The sequence below is a fragment of the Lissotriton helveticus genome, chromosome 7, assembly GCF_964261635.1.
Source record: "Lissotriton helveticus chromosome 7, aLisHel1.1, whole genome shotgun sequence".
In the NCBI taxonomy this organism is placed as follows: domain Eukaryota; kingdom Metazoa; phylum Chordata; class Amphibia; order Caudata; family Salamandridae; genus Lissotriton; species Lissotriton helveticus.
This window is the reverse complement of record NC_136068.1, coordinates 1264026691-1264048102: the sequence shown is the minus strand read 5'-3', so window position 1 is coordinate 1264048102 and position 21412 is coordinate 1264026691.

The following is a 21412-nucleotide window of genomic DNA, read 5'->3' as shown; positions in this document are numbered from 1 at the left end:
CCTGAGCAAACTCGGAGAAAAAAGGACCATTGGGAAGGGGCTGGGAGGCAGGTGCATAACCGGGCACCCGGGGGCCCCGGCAGCCGGGCCCGGGTGCTGCCTTCCCCCGTCTCGGCCTCGCCGGACCTCACGGAGGTCTGCCTGAGCAAACTCGGAGAAAAAGGACTATCAGCAAGGGGCTGAGAGGCAGGAGCGTACCTGGGCCCCTGGGGGCCCCAGCGGGCGGGCCAGGTTTCTGCCTTCCCCTAATTGAGAATCGCTGGACCTCACGGAGGTCTGACTGACCCTCTCCCTAGTAATCCGGAGCAAAATGACCCCCCTTTCTTGTAATCCGTGCACACAAGGTGACAGAGGGGACCCAAGGCGCGAAAGTACCTGACATCCTGGAGCCCTCGCTGGGATCTGGGAGGCAAATGGAACCTCATCGGGACTTCCAGGGAAGTCTGGCAAACTGGTCGCCCCATAGGAAAGCATTGGGTGCGACCAGATGGCCGAGGGGATCGGTGCGACCAAATGGCCCAGGGGGTCGGTGCGACCAGATGGCCGAGGGGATCGGTGCGACCAGATGGCCAAGGGGAAAAGTGTGACTAGCTGGCCGGGCACTAAAGGGAAGCCATCTGGTCACTCTGTGCCCCAACGGAAGAGTGAGCGGGTGCCGGGGAATGGGGGACCGGAGGCCCAGGGCCCCAGCTGAGACCCAGCCATGGAGGCTGCGAGGGGGACCCGACGGGCCCTCCGACCTGGGGCCTGCGGACACCTTGACAAGCAGGGGAGGCCTGCACGGGACCGAGGGGCCCCCGTCCTAGGCCCTTGGTGGGGCAGCAGGCCGGGGGACGGGGCACAGGGCTGCAGCACCCGACCCGGGGCCCGGCGGGGCCCCTGGACCCAGCCTGGGCTCCCAAGCCCGGAGGCACAGGGGACGACTCCCTGGCCCCTCCTGCCCCGTCCTCGGCCCCCTGCCATGCAGCAGGACCGAGGACAGGGCCCGGGTGGGAAGCGGTGGGAAGGCCGCCCTCCCCGGGGCCCTCAGGGGTCCAAGCCAGAGCTCCTGACCCCAGCCAAGTAAGGGGAGGCTCCCTGGGCACAACAGAACCCCGCCCTGGGCCTTTGACAGTGCAGCAGGCTGGGGGACAGGGCCCAGGCCCAGAGCACCCGACCCAGGGCCAGGGCCCAGAGGCGCAGGGGAAGCCTCCCCGGGCCTGCCGGACACCATCCCGGGCACCCTGCCACGCGTCAGACCCAAGAACAGAGCCCGGGGAGGGGAGGCCACCCTCCTTGGGGCCCTCAGGGGCCCCAGATGGAGCTCCTGAACCTAGCAAAGTAAGGGGAGGCTCCCCGGGCACAATGGAACCCCGTCCTGGGCCGTTGGCAGTGCGGCAGGCTGGGAGACAGGGTCCAGGGCCGGAGCACCCGACCTGGGGCCCGGCCGGACTCCTGGACCCAGCCGGGGCTCCCAGGCCCAGAGGCACAGGGGAAGCCTCCCCGGGCACGCAGGGCACTGTCCGGGGCACCCTGCCACACGGCAGGACCAAGGACGGAGCCTGGGGTTGGGAGGCCACCCTCACGGTGGGCCCCTGGACCCAGCCCATCAGGGGAGGCTCCCCGGGCCCGCTGGACCCCATCCAGGGCAGCCTGCCATGCGGCAGGCCCAGGGACAGACCCAGGGCTGGGGCGGCATCCTGACCCAACCAGCTGCCGGCTGAGGACCGCTAGGCCAAGAGGGGTCCCAGAGTACCTTGTCCCTAGAAATCCAGAGGAAGGCTACCCCTCTTTCTGGGAACCCACGCGCACCGAGTGATGGAGGGGACCCAGGGCGCGGATGCGCCCGACCTCCTGGAGCCCTCATTGGGATTGGGAGAGGCAAACGACACCTCATCGGGACTTCCCGGGAAGTTCGGCCATCTGTTCGCCTCATTGGAAAGCATTGGGTGCAACCAGATGGCCGATGGGAAAGGTGCGACCAGATGGCCGGGACCGAAAGGACTCCCAGCTGCCTTCGCGGTAGGGCTCCCGCCTGCCCACGCAGGGCAGTACTTGGGTTCTCGGGGAACCCGGCTGGGCCTCAGGCACGGGGAGGACCACCGGAGCTCTCGGGCCCGGGCGCCCAGGGGAGGACTGCCCGAGACTTATGGAGCCCGTCCCGGGCACTTTGCCATGCTGTTTGCCTGGAGGCGGGAGCCCTGGATGCCTAGGGAGGTGTTGCCCAGGCATAGCACATCTGGTCCCCGGCAGAGAACCGCCAGCCCGGGAGGGGTGTCCCAGCATACCCTTCCCCTAGTAATCTGGACAAAGGCTACCACTCTTTCTGGGAACCTGCGCGCACCGAGTGACGGAGGAGACCCAGGGCGAGGAGGCGCCCGACCTCCTGTAGCCCTCGCTCGGATCGGGGAGGCGAATGGCACCTCATCAGGACTTCCAGGGAAGAACGGCCATCTGGTCGCCTCATTGGAAAGCATTAGGTGCGACCAGATGGCCGAGGGGACAGGTGCGGCCTGATGGCCGGGACCGAAAGGACTCCCAGCTGCCCACCCCGAGCCTTCGCGGTAGGGCTCCCGCAGGCAAGGGATCCAGGGCTCGGGGAACCCAGCTGGGCCTCAGGCACAAGGAGGACCACCAGAGCTCTCGGGCCTGGATGCTTGGCGGAGGACTGCCGGGGACCCATGGAGCCCGTCCAGGGCACTTTGCTATGCCGTTGGCCTGGAGGAGGGAGCTCTGGATGCCCGGGGGAGGACTGCTTGGGACCCATGGAGCCGATCCCAGGCACTTTGACACGTTGTTGGCCTGGAGATGGCAGACCCGGACACCCGGGGAAGGACTGCTTGGGACCCATGGAGCCCATCCCGGGCACTTTGCCATGCCGTTGGCCTGGAGGAGGGAACCCCAGACGCACGGGTGAGGACTGCCCGGGACGCCGTGGTCTGGAGACCCCCGGACGGAGGAGAGGTGTTGTCCCAGCATAGCACATCTGGTCACCGGCAGAGAACGGCCAGCTCTGGAGGGGTGTCCTGGCATACCCTGCCCCTAGTAATCCGAAGGAAGGCTACCTTTCTGGGGATCCGCGCGCACCGAGTGACAGAGGGGACCCAAGGCGCGAAGGCGCCCGACCTCCTGGAGCCCTCGCTGGGATCAGGGAGGCGAATGGCCCCATATCTGGACTTCTAGGAAAGCCCGGCCATCTGGACGCCCCATTGGAAAGCATTGCGTGCGACCAGATGGCCGAGGGGGGAAGGTGCCACCAGATGGCCAGGACCGAAATAGCGCCAATCTGTCTTCCCCGAGCCATCACAGGAGGGCTCCCGCCTGCCCTTGCAGGGCTCCGGGTTGCAGGGCTCCGGGGCTGCAGGGCTCCGGGGCTGCAGGGCTCAGGGGGGCTCTGAAACCCAACGCTGGGCCTCAGGCACGGGAAGGACCACTGGAGCTCTCGGGCCCGGATGCCCGTGGGAGGACTGCCCGGGACCCATGGAGCCCGTCCCGGGCACTTTGCCATGCCGTTGGCCTGGAGGAGGGACGCCCAGACGCCCGGGGGTGAACTGCCCAGGACCCATGGAGCCCATCCCAGGCACTTTGCCATGCCGTTGGCCTGGAGGAGGGAGCCCCAGACACCCGGGGGAAGACTGCCTGGGAACCGTGGAGCCTGTCCCGGGCACTTTGCCACGCATTGGGCCGGCTTACTTTCTTAGCAACAAGGGACCCCAATTCAGTCAGCCAGGGACCTCGGGGAACAATTTTTTGAAACAACAATGGTCCCATGCATGAATTGATAAAAAACAACCAATAAATATAGACGAAATCAATTCTATATTTTTAGAAGGACATGTCCAGCCGGACAGAGGTCATTCGGGTTTACTGAATAAACAAATTTCTCAAGATAAAACAAGAATACCTTCCACAAAGCCCCTATGTGGTACACAAGCCTGTGCCCAACACTTACGGGGTGATTACAGTTGGAGAAAACAGGAAAGGTTCAAAGGCAAAAACAAGCGTTTTCTGTTTACATATACATTGCACAGAAAATATCAGGCTACACCATTACAGAAAATCAATCAATCTGATATTTGTATCGGGTGCATGAGCAAGTCGACGGCGTTTCGGTTCCACTAAGGAATCATAGGAACCATCATCAGGACAAACAATTAATTTTGCCTTTTACACTAGACCTCAATTTTGCCTATAAAGAGAAATAAAAGGAAAGTATACTTTAAGAACAGAATACATATAAGGAAAATTCGAAAAGTGACTATTTGTGCACCGTGCACATGCTCATTGGTCAAGTGGTGAGATCCTATTTTTAACTAGAATGTAGAAGTGGTGACCTTTATTTTGAATCTAAAGGGCATGCGTCCAGGATTGCTATATCGTGTCTATGGGATCTTAGTGGTTGCGCAGGCAATTGAACGAAGTGTCACGGGGACAGTACCAGGCTCTCTTCATAGAGAGGACTATTTCTTAGAAGCAAATACCCTTTCAGAGAAGCTTAGGTTCAGAGGTTACCCTAAACGCCTAGTCAAGAACTCTATGAAGAGAGCCTGGTACTGTCCCCGTGACACTTTGCTAGAACCCAAACGGAAAGAAACTGATGGAAAAACAGTGTGTGTAACTACTTTCTCTGCCATATCTCACCGTGTAACACAATGTATAAGAAAAAACTGGCATATTCTGAATTCAGGCCCCCTTAACTGGGAGATCCCTCTATTTGCTTTTAAGAAAAACAAAAGTCTTAAAGACCAATTGGTAAGGGCAGCTCTACCGCCTGCACCCGGGAGGAGTGTTACACTACATGACCTTTGGTCATTACCACCTCTACGAGGCCATTCCAAATGTGGATCTTGTGTAGTCTGTGATTTTGCAATAGAGGGAAAAGAATTTGTGTACAAAAATGTGAAAAATGATTTACGTACTTTTACTAACTGTAACAGTTGTAATCTTATTTATGCGATCTTTTGCCCCTGTAATTGCATATATGTTGGACAGACAAAACAAAAAATTAAACTGCGGATATCCCAGCACCGCAGTCGCATTCGGTGTAAAACCCCTAACGCTCCCTTGGTTGAACACTTTTTGGACAAGGGACATACTGAAAATGAGATCCGTTGGACTGTCATCACACAGATCATTATACCACCAAGAGGGGGCGACCTTAATCGTATGCTCAACAGAGAGGAACTAAAGTGGATACTGAAGACGGATAGCTTGAATTCCGGCTTGAACCTGCAAGAGGAGTGGACAGCGCTAATCTAAATCAGACTCTGCACAAAACGATTATTCTACCAAGGATTTGGTTAGATAGTCAACGTTTCCTTGAGAAAGATTGTAATTTCATAAGTCACTATGCATGTTAATCACCTTAGACATCACTTCAAGATGGTCTCTGTACCTTAAGTCCTTTGTTTATTTTTATGCCTACAATCTCACGCGCACTGTCCAATCACAATGCACCAACCCCTTCTTCACTTCCTGATCCAAACACACGAGCACGCCAGGGAACATCTCCATGACCGAATATATCGGTAAGTGAACAAGCGAGGCTAAGAATTAATCCTGTGTATTGGCCTGCTTTCCTTCTCTGAAACGGTTGTTCGTTTCGTTTAGGCTTGCCCTGGCGTCGTCCGGTTACGATCGTGTAACTAGGTAAACCTGACGCCTTGACTCTGGTAAGATTACATGCCCCGTTTTTACTGTCACTCGGACTTGGTTGAGCAATTTCGTTTTAAATATGCGGAATGTTTTCTTTATACAGGGCTGTCGGTCCGGGCTATACCAAGCATCGACTTGTGCCTTGCCCTAACACGCACTGCCTCGGTAAGCAGAGCGGCTCCTCCACTGCCCTTAGAGACCGGTCTCACGTAATCCGGCGAGTGCTAAGTACACAACTACCACATAAATAGTTCACTGACACTTCGTTCAATTGCCTGCGCAACCACTAAGATCCCATAGACACGATATAGCAATCCTGGACGCATGCCCTTTAGATTCAAAATAAAGGTCACCACTTCTACATTCTTGTTAAAAATAGGATCTCACCACTTGACCAATGAGCATGTGCACGGTGCACAAATAGTCACTTTTCCAATTTTCCTTATATGTATTCTGTTCTTAAAGTATACTTTCCTTTTATTTCTCTTTATAGGCAAAATTGAGGTCTAGTGTAAAAGGCAAAATTAATTGTTTGTCCTGATGATGGTTCCTATGATTCCTTAGTGGAACCGAAACGCCGTCGACTTGCTCATGCACCCGATACAAATATCAGATTGATTGATTTTCTGTAATGGTGTAGCCTGATATTTTCTGTGCAATGTATATGTAAACAGAAAACGCTTGTTTTTGCCTTTGAACCTTTCCTGTTTTCTCCAACTGTAATCACCCCGTAAGTGTTGGGCACAGGCTTGTGTACCACATAGGGGCTTTGTGGAAGGTATTCTTGTTTTATCTTGAGAAATTTGTTTATTCAGTAAACCTGAATGACCTCTGTCCGGCTGGACATGTCCTTCTAAAAATATAGAATTGATTTCGTCTATATTTATTGGTTGTTTTTTATCAATTCATGCATGGGACCATTGTTGTTTCAAAAAATTGTTCCCCGAGGTCCCTGGCTGACTGAATTGGGGTCCCTTGTTGCTAAGAAAGTAAATCGTGCGCAATCGACTGATTGCAAGGGCCTTGTCCTTTCCTCCCACTTCTCCTAAGTGGTCATTAGCTTCCCTACCTGTGCACGAGCGGTCTCACTGCTCATCACTCAACTTTTCTTTCCTTTAGTGTGATGTCTGACACAGCTCCTCTATATTCACTTGAATACATTAATAAAATCTGTGCAGGACCCTCTTTATTTTCCGATCAAGAAGAAAATAACACTACAAGTAGTACCAATCTTTCTGCCGAATTAGAAAAACAAAGGAAGAAATATGTTAGATTAGAGTTGATGACTTTAATGCTGACTCAATATCTCGAATCCAATACTATCCCGCTCGGCCTCCAGGTCAGAAATATCCCAGGGGTTTTCACAAACAATCCAAAGTATATATCAGGCTTTAGCAGTATAGGAACCACCTGTTCAAAGCATTGGCTGGTCTTGGGTATAGAAACTGCGGGCGAAGAACTCAAGAAACTTGAGGAGATCATCAAAGATTTGGAGAAGCAAATAGCTGATGATAAAGAAATTACGGATGCAAAGGCCTTGCTTGAGAAAATTGAGAAAACAGTCTCTGAATTCCATCGTATAGAGCAAAACAAGAAAACTAATAAAGTTAAAAAAGACATTAAACTCTTTACTCTTGAACGCGCATACCCATATTTACATAGAGATTTTTATGCAAATCGTAATTTTCAGCATCACCAACAAACTCCTAGACCCTGGGGACGTTTCAATAATAGAAACACTGTAGTCGGTTTCACTGACTCCTCAGCTGACTCATCTGATAGCTCGGAACCAGGTGAGGGAGGCAGTGGACCAGCACGCAATCAGACTCCTTTTTTATCCAGGGGCAATCCAGAACCCCAAAAGAGGGGAAGAGTCAAACAACAAAAACGATGGCACAATCCCCCAGGGGAACGCCAGACCAGACAGAAGTTTTATCAGTGGTAACAGATAATACCAATCTGAACACTGTCCCCATTTTCAATATTTCTAACCATACTCTATCCACCCATGAACTATCCATCCTAAGCAAGGGACTTTCCTTTGTTCCAACTACCTACCCCAATTTTCTGAACCTTCAATCTGAATTATTTGGCTTTTTTAGAAAATTAAGACTACGCTCATATTTTGAGCTTAATCCATCTGAAACCAAGAGTGTCACGACCCCATTCCAACCACCGTCTACCTTTTCCCCTACTTCCAACATGATCCCGAAAGAGATCATAACTTTTGAAAAGGTCATTTTGAAAGAAATTTCCAATATAGAGAAGTCCCATCTCTTTATACCTTACAATATTTCCCTGGAAGAAAAGTCAGCGATTAATTCCCTCAGGAATAATAACAACTTAATTATCAAGTCAGCAGACAAAGGGGGAGGGATAGTTCTCCAGGATATTGGCAACTATAAAAATGAACTTCTCAGGCAGATATCTAACACTGACCACTACACTAGACTGCCTTACAACCCCACTAAAGACATTCAAAAGCTTATTAAAACTATCACCATGGAAGGTTTGGAAAATGGTATTATAAGCAAACATGAATGTAATTTCCTGAACATTTCTAATCCGAGAACCCCCGTTCTTTACACACTCCCCAAAATCCACAAAAGGATTGATAACCCCCCAGGAAGACCAATACTTTCTGGGTGTGGTTCAGTACTGGAACCTTTGGGCCACTATGTAAATTTCTTCTTGAGGGATTTTGTGCCTACGACTGCTTGCTATATTAGGGATAGCATGCATATGATCAATTTGATCGAGAACCACCCCTTTGATCCTATGCATGAGACTCTATGTACATTGGACGTAGAGTCTCTGTATACGAATATTCCCCAGAAAGACTCACTACTTGTAATGAAAAACATTCTAGACACCAGGATACGTCCCCATAGGGTACCCACCCTATTCATCATACAACTTCTAGAGATCTGTCTGACCCAAAATTTCTTTCTTTATGATTCAGAATTTTACCAGCAGGTACGTGGCTGCTCCATGGGAGCCATTTTTGCACCTACCCTGGCGATTTTATACATGGATTGGCTGGAAACTCACATCATTATGTCTAGCAGTAACCCATTCCACCAGGGGATAAACATCTGGAAGCGTTATATAGACGACATCTTTTTAATTTGGGGTGGCTCTATTGAGGACTTTACAGGACTGACACATTGGCTTAACAACAATTGCAATGGACTTACATTCACTTTGACCTATAACAAAGATAGTATCCCTTTCTTAGATCTGAACATTCAACATCAAGAAGGGACTCTATACACATCCCTATTTCGTAAGCCCACAGAAAGGAATACCCTGCTTAGTTACAGGAGCTGTCACCCGAGAGCACTAAGGGATAGCCTTCCCTACTCACAGTTCCTTAGGCTCAGAAGGAATTGCTATAAAAAAGAGGACTATTTCTTAGAAGCAAATACCCTTTCAGAGAAGCTTAGGTTCAGAGGTTACCCTAAACGCCTAGTCAAGAACTCTATGAAGAGAGCCTGGTACTGTCCCCGTGACACTTTGCTAGAACCCAAACGGAAAGAAACTGATGGAAAAACAGTGTGTGTAACTACTTTCTCTGCCATATCTCACCGTGTAACACAATGTATAATAAAAAACTGTCATATTCTGATTTCAGGCCCCCTTAACTGGGAGATCCCTCTCTTTGCTTTTAAGAAAAACAAAAGTCTTAAAGACCAATTGGTAAGGGCAGCTCTACCGCCTGCACCCGGGAGGAGTGTTACACTACATGACCTTTGGTCATTACCACCTCTACGAGGCCATTCCAAATGTGGATCTTGTGTAGTCTGTGATTTTGCAATAGAGGGAAAAGAATTTGTGTACAAAAATGTGAAAAATGATTTACGTACTTTTACTAACTGTAACAGTTGTAATCTTATTTATGCGATCTTTTGCCCCTGTAATTGCATATATGTTGGACAGACAAAACAAAAAATTAAACTGCGGATATCCCAGCACCGCAGTCGCATTAGGTGTAAAACCCCTAACGCTCCCTTGGTTGAACACTTTTTGGACAAGGGACATACTGAAAATGAGATCCGTTGGACTGTCATCACACAGATCATTATACCACCAAGAGGGGGCGACCTTAATCGTATGCTCAACAGAGAGGAACTAAAGTGGATACTGAAGACGGATATCTTGAATTCCGGCTTGAACCTGCAAGAGGAGTGGACAGCGCTAATCTAAATCAGACTCTGCACAAAACGATTATTCTACCAAGGATTTGGTTAGATAGTCAACGTTTCCTTGAGAAAGATTGTAATTTCATAAGTCACTATGCATGTTAATCACCTTAGACATCACTTCAAGATGGCCTCTGTACCTTAAGTCCTTCGTTTATTTTTATGCCTACAATCTCACGCGCACTGTCCAATCACAATGCACCAACCCCTTCTTCACTTCCTGATCCAAACACACGAGCACGCCAGGGAACATCTCCATGACCGAATATATCGGTAAGTGAACAAGCGAGGCTAAGAATTAATCCTGTGTATTGGCCTGCTTTCCTTCTCTGAAACGGTTGTTCGTTTCGTTTAGGCTTGCCCTGGCGTCGTCCGGTTACGATCGTGTAACTAGGTAAACCTGATGCCTTGACTCTGGTAAGATTACATGCCCCGTTTTTACTGTCACTCGGACTTGGTTGAGCAATTTCGTTTTAAATATGCGGAATGTTTTCTTTATACAGGGCTGTCGGTCCGGGCTATACCAAGCATCGACTTGTGCCTTGCCCTAACACGCACTGCCTCGGTAAGCAGAGAGGCTCCTCCACTGCCCTTAGAGACCGGTCTCACGTAATCCGGCGAGTGCTAAGTACACAACTACCACATAAATAGTTCACTGACACTTCGTTCAATTGCCTGCGCAACCACTAAGATCCCATAGACACGATATAGCAATCCTGGACGCATGCCCTTTAGATTCAAAATAAAGGTCACCACTTCTACATTCTTGTTAAAAATAGGATCTCACCACTTGACCAATGAGCATGTGCACGGTGCACAAATAGTCACTTTTCGAATTTTCCTTATATGTATTCTGTTCTTAAAGTATACTTTCCTTTTATTTCTCTTTATAGGCAAAATTGAGGTCTAGTGTAAAAGGCAAAATTAATTGTTTGTCCTGATGATGGTTCCTATGATTCCTTAGTGGAACCGAAACGCCGTCGACTTGCTCATGCACCCGATACAAATATCAGATTGATTGATTTTCTGTAATGGTGTAGCCTGATATTTTCTGTGCAATGTATATGTAAACAGAAAACGCTTGTTTTTGCCTTTGAACCTTTCCTGTTTTCTCCAACTGTAATCACCCCGTAAGTGTTGGGCACAGGCTTGTGTACCACATAGGGGCTTTGTGGAAGGTATTCTTGTTTTATCTTGAGAAATTTGTTTATTCAGTAAACCTGAATGACCTCTGTCCGGCTGGACATGTCCTTCTAAAAATATAGAATTGATTTCGTCTATATTTATTGGTTGTTTTTTATCAATTCATGCATGGGACCATTGTTGTTTCAAAAAATTGTTCCCCGAGGTCCCTGGCTGACTGAATTGGGGTCCCTTGTTGCTAAGAAAGTAAATCGTGCGCAATCGACTGATTGCAAGGGCCTTGTCCTTTCCTCCCACTTCTCCTAAGTGGTCATTAGCTTCCCTACCTGTGCACGAGCGGTCTCACTGCTCATCACTCAACTTTTCTTTCCATTAGTGTGATGTCTGACACAGCTCCTCTATATTCACTTGAATACATTAATAAAATCTGTGCAGGACCCTCTTTATTTTCCGATCAAGAAGAAAACAACACTACAAGTAGTACCAATCTTTCTGCCGAATTAGAAAAACAAAGGAAGAAATATGTTAGATTAGAGTTGATGACTTTAATGCTGACTCAATATCTCGAATCCAATACTATCCCGCTCGGCCTCCAGGTCAGAAATATCCCAGGGGTTTTCACAAACAATCCAAAGTATATATCAGGCTTTAGCAGTATAGGAACCACCTGTTCAAAGCATTGGCTGGTCTTGGGTATAGAAACTGCGGGCGAAGAACTCAAGAAACTTGAGGAGATCATCAAAGATTTGGAGAAGCAAATAGCTGATGATAAAGAAATTACGGATGCAAAGGCCTTGCTTGAGAAAATTGAGAAAACAGTCTCTGAATTCCATCGTATAGAGCAAAACAAGAAAACTAATAAAGTTAAAAAAGACATTAAACTCTTTACTCTTGAACGCGCATACCCATATTTACATAAAGATTTTTATGCAAATCGTAATTTTCAGCATCACCAACAAACTCCTAGACCCTGGGGACGTTTCAATAATAGAAACACTGTAGTCGGTTTCACTGACTCCTCAGCTGACTCATCTGATAGCTCGGAACCAGGTGAGGGAGGCAGTGGACCAGCACGCAATCAGACTCCTTTTTTATCCAGGGGCAATCCAGAACCCCAAAAGAGGGGAAGAGTCAAACAACAAAAACGATGGCACAATCCCCCAGGGGAACGCCAGACCAGACAGAAGTTTTATCAGTGGTAACAGATAATACCAATCTGAACACTGTCCCCATTTTCAATATTTCTAACCATACTCTATCCACCCATGAACTATCCATCCTAAGCAAGGGACTTTCCTTTGTTCCAACTACCTACCCCAATTTTCTGAACCTTCAATCTGAATTATTTGGCTTTTTTACAAAGTTAAGACTACGCTCATATTTTGAGCTTAATCCATCTGAAACCAAGAGTGTCACGACCCCATTCCAACCACCGTCTACCTTTTCCCCTACTTCCAACATGATCCCGAAAGAGATCATAACTTTTGAAAAGGTCATTTTGAAAGAAATTTCCAATATAGAGAAGTCCCATCTCTTTATACCTTACAATATTTCCCTGGAAGAAAAGTCAGCGATTAATTCCCTCAGGAATAATAACAACTTAATTATCAAGTCAGCAGACAAAGGGGGAGGGATAGTTCTCCAGGATATTGGCAACTATAAAAATGAACTTCTCAGGCAGATATCTAACACTGACCACTACACTAGACTGCCTTACAACCCCACTAAAGACATTCAAAAGCTTATTAAAACTATCACCATGGAAGGTTTGGAAAATGGTATTATAAGCAAACATGAATGTAATTTCCTGAACATTTCTAATCCGAGAACCCCCGTTCTTTACACACTCCCCAAAATCCACAAAAGGATTGATAACCCCCCAGGAAGACCAATACTTTCTGGGTGTGGTTCAGTACTGGAACCTTTGGGCCACTATGTAAATTTCTTCTTGAGGGATTTTGTGCCTACGACTGCTTGCTATATTAGGGATAGCATGCATATGATCAATTTGATCGAGAACCACCCCTTTGATCCTATGCATGAGACTCTATGTACATTGGACGTAGAGTCTCTGTATACGAATATTCCCCAGAAAGACTCACTACTTGTAATGAAAAACATTCTAGACACCAGGATACGTCCCCATAGGGTACCCACCCTATTCATCATACAACTTCTAGAGATCTGTCTGACCCAAAATTTCTTTCTTTATGATTCAGAATTTTACCAGCAGGTACGTGGCTGCTCCATGGGAGCCATTTTTGCACCTACCCTGGCGATTTTATACATGGATTGGCTGGAAACTCACATCATTATGTCTAGCAGTAACCCATTCCACCAGGGGATAAACATCTGGAAGCGTTATATAGACGACATCTTTTTAATTTGGGGTGGCTCTATTGAGGACTTTACAGGACTGACACATTGGCTTAACAACAATTGCAATGGACTTACATTCACTTTGACCTATAACAAAGATAGTATCCCTTTCTTAGATCTGAACATTCAACATCAAGAAGGGACTCTATACACATCCCTATTTCGTAAGCCCACAGAAAGGAATACCCTGCTTAGTTACAGGAGCTGTCACCCGAGAGCACTAAGGGATAGCCTTCCCTACTCACAGTTCCTTAGGCTCAGAAGGAATTGCTATAAAAAAGAGGACTATTTCTTAGAAGCAAATACCCTTTCAGAGAAGCTTAGGTTCAGAGGTTACCCTAAACGCCTAGTCAAGAACTCTATGAAGAGAGCCTGGTACTGTCCCCGTGACACTTTGCTAGAACCCAAACGGAAAGAAACTGATGGAAAAACAGTGTGTGTAACTACTTTCTCTGCCATATCTCACCGTGTAACACAATGTATAATAAAAAACTGTCATATTCTGATTTCAGGCCCCCTTAACTGGGAGATCCCTCTCTTTGCTTTTAAGAAAAACAAAAGTCTTAAAGACCAATTGGTAAGGGCAGCTCTACCGCCTGCACCCGGGAGGAGTGTTACACTACATGACCTTTGGTCATTACCACCTCTACGAGGCCATTCCAAATGTGGATCTTGTGTAGTCTGTGATTTTGCAATAGAGGGAAAAGAATTTGTGTACAAAAATGTGAAAAATGATTTACGTACTTTTACTAACTGTAACAGTTGTAATCTTAGTTATGCGATCTTTTGCCCCTGTAAATGCATATATGTTGGACAGACAAAACAAAAAATTAAACTGCGGATATCCCAGCACCGCAGTCGCATTAGGTGTAAAACCCCTAACGCTCCCTTGGTTGAACACTTTTTGGACAAGGGACATACTGAAAATGAGATCCGTTGGACTGTCATCACACAGATCATTATACCACCAAGAGGGGGCGACCTTAATCGTATGCTCAACAGAGAGGAACTAAAGTGGATACTGAAGACGGATAGCTTGAATTCCGGCTTGAACCTGCAAGAGGAGTGGACAGCGCTAATCTAAATCAGACTCTGCACAAAACGATTATTCTACCAAGGATTTGGTTAGATAGTCAACGTTTCCTTGAGAAAGATTGTAATTTCATAAGTCACTATGCATGTTAATCACCTTAGACATCACTTCAAGATGGCCTCTGTACCTTAAGTCCTTCGTTTATTTTTATGCCTACAATCTCACGCGCACTGTCCAATCACAATGCACCAACCCCTTCTTCACTTCCTGATCCAAACACACAAGCACGCCAGGGAACATCTCCATGACCGAATATATCGGTAAGTGAACAAGCGAGGCTAAGAATTAATCCTGTGTATTGGCCTGCTTTCCTTCTCTGAAACGGTTGTTCGTTTCGTTTAGGCTTGCCCTGGCGTCGTCCGGTTACGATCGTGTAACTAGGTAAACCTGATGCCTTGACTCTGGTAAGATTACATGCCCCGTTTTTACTGTCACTCGGACTTGGTTGAGCAATTTCGTTTTAAATATGCGGAATGTTTTCTTTATACAGGGCTGTCGGTCCGGGCTATACCAAGCATCGACTTGTGCCTTGCCCTAACACGCACTGCCTCGGTAAGCAGAGAGGCTCCTCCACTGCCCTTAGAGACCGGTCTCACGTAATCCGGCGAGTGCTAAGTACACAACTACCACATAAATAGTTCACTGACACTTCGTTCAATTGCCTGCGCAACCACTAAGATCCCATAGACACGATATAGCAATCCTGGACGCATGCCCTTTAGATTCAAAATAAAGGTCACCACTTCTACATTCTTGTTAAAAATAGGATCTCACCACTTGACCAATGAGCATGTGCACGGTGCACAAATAGTCACTTTTCGAATTTTCCTTATATGTATTCTGTTCTTAAAGTATACTTTCCTTTTATTTCTCTTTATAGGCAAAATTGAGGTCTAGTGTAAAAGGCAAAATTAATTGTTTGTCCTGATGATGGTTCCTATGATTCCTTAGTGGAACCGAAACGCCGTCGACTTGCTCATGCACCCGATACAAATATCAGATTGATTGATTTTCTGTAATGGTGTAGCCTGATATTTTCTGTGCAATGTATATGTAAACAGAAAACGCTTGTTTTTGCCTTTGAACCTTTCCTGTTTTCTCCAACTGTAATCACCCCGTAAGTGTTGGGCACAGGCTTGTGTACCACATAGGGGCTTTGTGGAAGGTATTCTTGTTTTATCTTGAGAAATTTGTTTATTCAGTAAACCTGAATGACCTCTGTCCGGCTGGACATGTCCTTCTAAAAATATAGAATTGATTTCGTCTATATTTATTGGTTGTTTTTTATCAATTCATGCATGGGACCATTGTTGTTTCAAAAAAACGCATTGGGCCGGAGCCCCCCGGACGGAGGAGAGGTGTTGTCCCAGCATAGCCCATCTGGTCACTGGCAAAGAACCACCAGCCTGGGAGGGGTGTCCTGGCATACCCTGCCCCTAGTAATCCAGAGGAAGGCTATCCCTATTTCTGGGAATCGGCGCGCACCGAGTGACAGAGGGGACCCAGGTCACGGAGGCGCCCGACCTCCTGGAGCCCTCGCTGGGATCGGGGAGGTGAATGGCCCCTCATCGGGACTTCCAGGGAAGCCCGGCCATCTGGTCGCCCCATTGGAAAGCATTGCATATGACCAGATGGCCGAGGGGAAAGGTGCGACCAGATGGCCGGGACCAAAATAGCGCCAATCTGCCTGCCCCAAGCTTTTGCGGGAGGGCTCCTGCCTGTCCTTGCAGGGCTCGGGGGATGCAGAACTCGGGGGCTGCAGGGCTCCGGGGCTGCAGGGCTCAGGGGGGCTCCGAAACCCCACGCTGGGCCTCAGGCATGGGGAGGCCCGCAAGCGCTCCTGCGGTCCAGCCGCCCGGGACAGGACTGCCCGGGACCCATGGAGCCTTGCATGTCTCTGGGGCTCTGCCCCAGGGACTCTTGTCCTGGGCAGATGGACTCTTGGCAGGCCGCAGGTCCCTCCTTTCCAACCCAGCCAGGCCGGGGAGATCGGGAAGCCTGCCCAGGCACGAGGGACCCGTGTCCCGGGCACACGGACCCTCAGGACGTACCCTTACTTTCCACACATTTTTCTGAAATTCTGCATAGTGTGCGAAGTGGCGCTACGCAAACTACGCCCATCCCTAGTAACAGCTAAATATGTGCAGTGTAATAATTGCGACATACAGTTACCAAGCAGCACTGCCAAGAAATATTCACATGGTACAAGTTCCAGTTGGGAGCATTTAAATGCCATTCATGAGAGAGTGTACAAGTGAATAATGCAAGAGAAACTAGGTTCAGCAGAATATTCCACCACTAGAGCACCATTGGGAGAACATTCATCTGCTGCTGGCATCAGAATACTAGCTGCTTGTGAATATTTGAGCGAGATGATTAGTCACTGTGTGAAATGACAGATGTTTGCTGCTGTAAACATGATTTATGTGGCTCTATTTTCCCCACTACTGTACCTGTGTGAATGACTGTGTAGGTATGTGAGTATATGTATGAGTATCTGTATGGATGTGTTAACTTAATTATAGAAATAGTTATAACTTTACAAGCATATTTTTTTTAACATGTTACAATACAATTTAAAACAAATAATAAACAAGCAAAAAAACGTATTTAACTATTTACAAATACAGAAAGACACTGAAACGTGAACTGTAGCACCATGAGAAAATAAGAGATGATTCCTAGAAATGTAGAAGAAGAACTAGATGAAGAGGTTCAAAGGAGGTGTATAAATGGGAGTCTAGTGGCTTTTTATTATTTGCCAGGATTAAATTGATACAGTAGGACCCCATCCACGTACTTGCAGTGCTGCTGTCTATTTACCTTAGTACCTCTGTAAATATTGTGACGAGCGAGTACTGGTATCGTCGTCATGTTGAGTTTAAGTACATGTTGTGAAATTTAGGAACACTAACTTGGTTTCGAACCCTGAATTGTGCAGAATATCCCTGAGATCACTTACATTACTTTCTGAGAGAAGCAAACTCTAACATTGAAGGTATCATCCACTGAGCTTCTGAAAGAGCTAAAAGGTACAGTTGTGTATTTTTTTTTTTAGATGTGAGATACTATATTGAAACTGTGGGTGTAGAGATAGATTTGGAAGAACCACTTGTTATTCTAGTGAATGATGTGCCCATGGAAAAAGAAAATCTGTCAGGAACTAGTGGATGTAAAAAGGTAAAGAAAGCTATATTGTATCGTACGCTATAAAGATCTAGGGGCCAGATGTAGGTAAAGTACATTTACCGATTCTAAAATACCGAATGTTATCGATTCGGTATTTTAGAAACGGTAAATGCTATGTAGCTAAAGAATCGGTGAAAATTACAGAATCGGTATTTACTCATTCGGTAATTGCCATTCATTCCTATGGGCCTGGAGGCCCATAGGAATGAATGGCAATTACTGATTTGGTAAATACTGATTCGGTAAAATGGGGGACACATTCAAGGGTGCCAGGGTGTCACTTTGACACCCTGTTGCACCCCTGAATCGTGCTTGTGTGCAGATGTGGCAGACATACATGCCCAAAGGGCATGTATGTCTGCCACATGGCACAGTTGAAAATGCACAGATTTGCATTTTCAAAGGTATTCGTTATTTACCCCCAACTTATAGTTGGTGGTAAATAACGAATCCTAAAATGGGAAAAGCACTAATTTGAGAGCTCCCTACATTGCAAATTCTGTAATTTATCGATTCGGTATTTTAAGGAATCAGTAATTTACGGATTCCTTAAAATACCGAATCGGTAAATTACCGAATTTGCAATTTAGGCCACCTACATCTCAGTAGCCTAATACCGGTCGGTAATGGCCGATATTTGGTAATTACGGCCGTTACCGACCGGTATTGGGCAACCTACATCTGGCCCTAGATGTTCTCTAACATGCAAGTTGCACAAGGAAAGAAATGTTGCCTACAATTGGAAAGTTTGAAAAAGGGGATAGAAGTAGATCTGAACAAAAATATAAGCAATACTGTATCCATCTACTACATTCAAACTAGATTATGGGGATGCGATCGGACTGTATCAGATAAACAACCTAAAAGAACTACAATAGGTGTCCGAAGAAAAGGTTCCTCAAGTTGCTTCTTCTCAGTCATCTTTGAAAAAGAAAAAGTACAAAACTGTTAAAAACACCATCTTAAAAAACAACTGCACTCTTAACAAACATTTGAAACCTACCCCACAAAATCCTCCCAGTAGTAGTCACACAGTTTCTGACTAAGACTGAATTTCCACCTGCACTTCTCTGGGGTTAATTTATACTTACTGACAAGGATCTCCTTTATAGTGGGATAACTCAACCTCTTCCCCTTCTCTAGAGCCAGCATGTTGTCTATCCCACCACCACGAGTTTGACTGGGAAAGGCACCTTTACATTCCTCCTAAGAGATCCTCTGTACCACGGCAGCTACTTCTTATGTCAGAAACACGCAGTGTATATTACGCCCCTTCTTAAAGCCAGGCACCAAGTCTCTGAATATATGAACTCTTTTGTATTGTAATTGTAATTGCATTTATATAGCGCTTACTACCCCTAATAAGGCATCAAAGCACTTTTTGCGTGAGTAGCATGCTACTCCGGAACCCATAAAGGATTAGTGTTGAATTAGTATAGTGAAATATGAAAGTAATTTGAGTGGTAGATAGGTTATAAATTATTTGGATTCAGAAGGATAGCGGAGGGATAGTAGAGCGAAGAAAGTTTGCATTTATATATCGCTTGTTACCCCTGATGGGGTGTTTAAGAGCTTTTTTTGGTGAGTAGCACGCTACTCCAGAACCCATAAAGGATTAGTGGTGAATTGGTATAGTGAAATATGAAAGTAATTTGAGTAGTGGATAGGTTAGTCAGTAATGTGGATTCAGAAGGATAGCGGGGGGATAGAAGAGGGAAAAAGGTTTGCATTCTATAGCGATTGTTACCCCTGATGGGGTGTTGAATAGTTTTTTTTGGTGAGTAGCACGCTACCCGGAACCCATAAAGGACTAGTGTTGAATTAGTATAGTGAAATATGAAAGTAATTTGAGAAGTGGACATATTAGTCTGTTATTTTGATTGAAAATGATAGTGGAGGGATAGAAGCGTGAAGGATTTAGTTTTTTTGTATTTTGTTTTGTTTTAGAGGTCATAGCAGTAGTAGGAGGACTGGGATGAGTAAAAAGAGTTGTGGAGGGGAAGAGTCAGAGGGAAGAGTTTAGAAAGGCTTGTTTTGGTGGATAGGTATAGTAAAAGCGGTGTCAGATGATGCAAGGAGAGGTATGATGAAAAGCAGCGTGACTCCCAAGACTTTCTATGCTGCTCGGTGCAAACCACCTCTAATTCACCTTAATATGAGCTATCAAAATAACGAGGCAGGCACTGGGAACTGGAAAGCGAAGCACAGGTTTATTACTCCAGGAGGAGAACACATCACATCAGACACCGGGGCTATCGTCAGGAGGTGCTCTGCCTGCATCTCTTTGGCATGGCCTTTTATACACATTTTCATCCATTTATTGCATGGTCAAACATTCCTGACATCAGTTTATTGCATAGTTAAAACATCTTTGGAATCCCTGCCTTAAGATAGTTCCCACACAAACCCAGCAGCAATCGTCCCCCACCCAGATGTAACAGATGATCGCTATCTCGCAGCTGGACATTCCGACAGGATCTAAAAACACGTGGGATCGGTCAGATCTAAGGGTTTTGGGTTAATAAGTCAGGCCCCTTTGTTGGTGAAACAAGCCCTGCTGTGGGTAGGCAATAAACAATGTCCACAGGAGTCGGTTAGTGCCTGGGACCGGACTGAGTGGCCAGGTGCAGGGAAGGATGTTATAAAAGGGGGCTTGCCTGTGCATGGAGGATGAAAGGACAAACGGTTTAGGGCGGGAAGTGGCTCCGGGGCTTTGTCATGATTACAATATTTTATGACCCCAGTACATTGGTTCAGGCTTAGTCAGAGCACTGGGGGATGATAGCGAGGTCAGAGTGACACATAGGTGACCAGCAGAGTATGAAATGGCCGTGATGTCTAAAATGGTTGCCGCTTACGCGCACGCAGAGGCTCTTGTTAGGCAAGATGGCGCCGGCAATGTTCATGCTTGTCATTTTATTTCTAACAGTCCTCCCTTTGAACATAACTTAGCCAGCTTGCTAGTCTATTCCAATATCTTCGGGGCACAAGGTACTTGTGTAAAGGGACCACTAGGGTGGTGTACAGTGTACATCCAAACAACAACCACATATTGTCAGTACTGGGACCAAGAGAAACATTGATATTTTCTAACCCCAGTCCTTCGAGATGTCTCATAGCTAAACATGTAGTTGGGCTGATTATTGTAGTTTTTGGTGCTATACAGGTTGTACAGGCAGGCAGATACACAGACAGTAGGGGAAGAAGATCGTTATCAGTACAAACAGCATTGTCAATAACTTATGCAGTGAGGGTAACGAACTGGGAGATGGTGTATAGGCAATAAATTATTTATAATACTAAAACCATTTTATCATACTAATTTTTTCGAAGGATAGGGACCATTGCGTGCACTTTTGAAAACTGGACTGTGGGAGGAGGGGCAAAACTAATAAGTATATTCATGATGGTAACTGGTGTTGTATAATCCTTGTGATACACAGTTTACCTTTTCTTCCATATGGTATGACATTCCCATGCTATCATTAATACAATGACACTATGAATGCAAGTGATGTAGAATTTCACAGAAAAAAACTTTTCTTGTCCATTTGGGGCATAACGAATACAAGGTGATTGGGAGAGAAATGTAATCTAATATAATCGATGGTCAGGGCATTAGTAGCTCTTCGTTCCAGTGTCTTTTACAGTGAGCCATCACTGGTAGGCTCCCATTGTTCATCTTAGCGTTGGCACTGTTGAGCACCGGCGATGGAGCTATGCGTCCAGCTCGGATCCACATTCCACGTTGCAGGGCAAGGTCGTTCTTTCT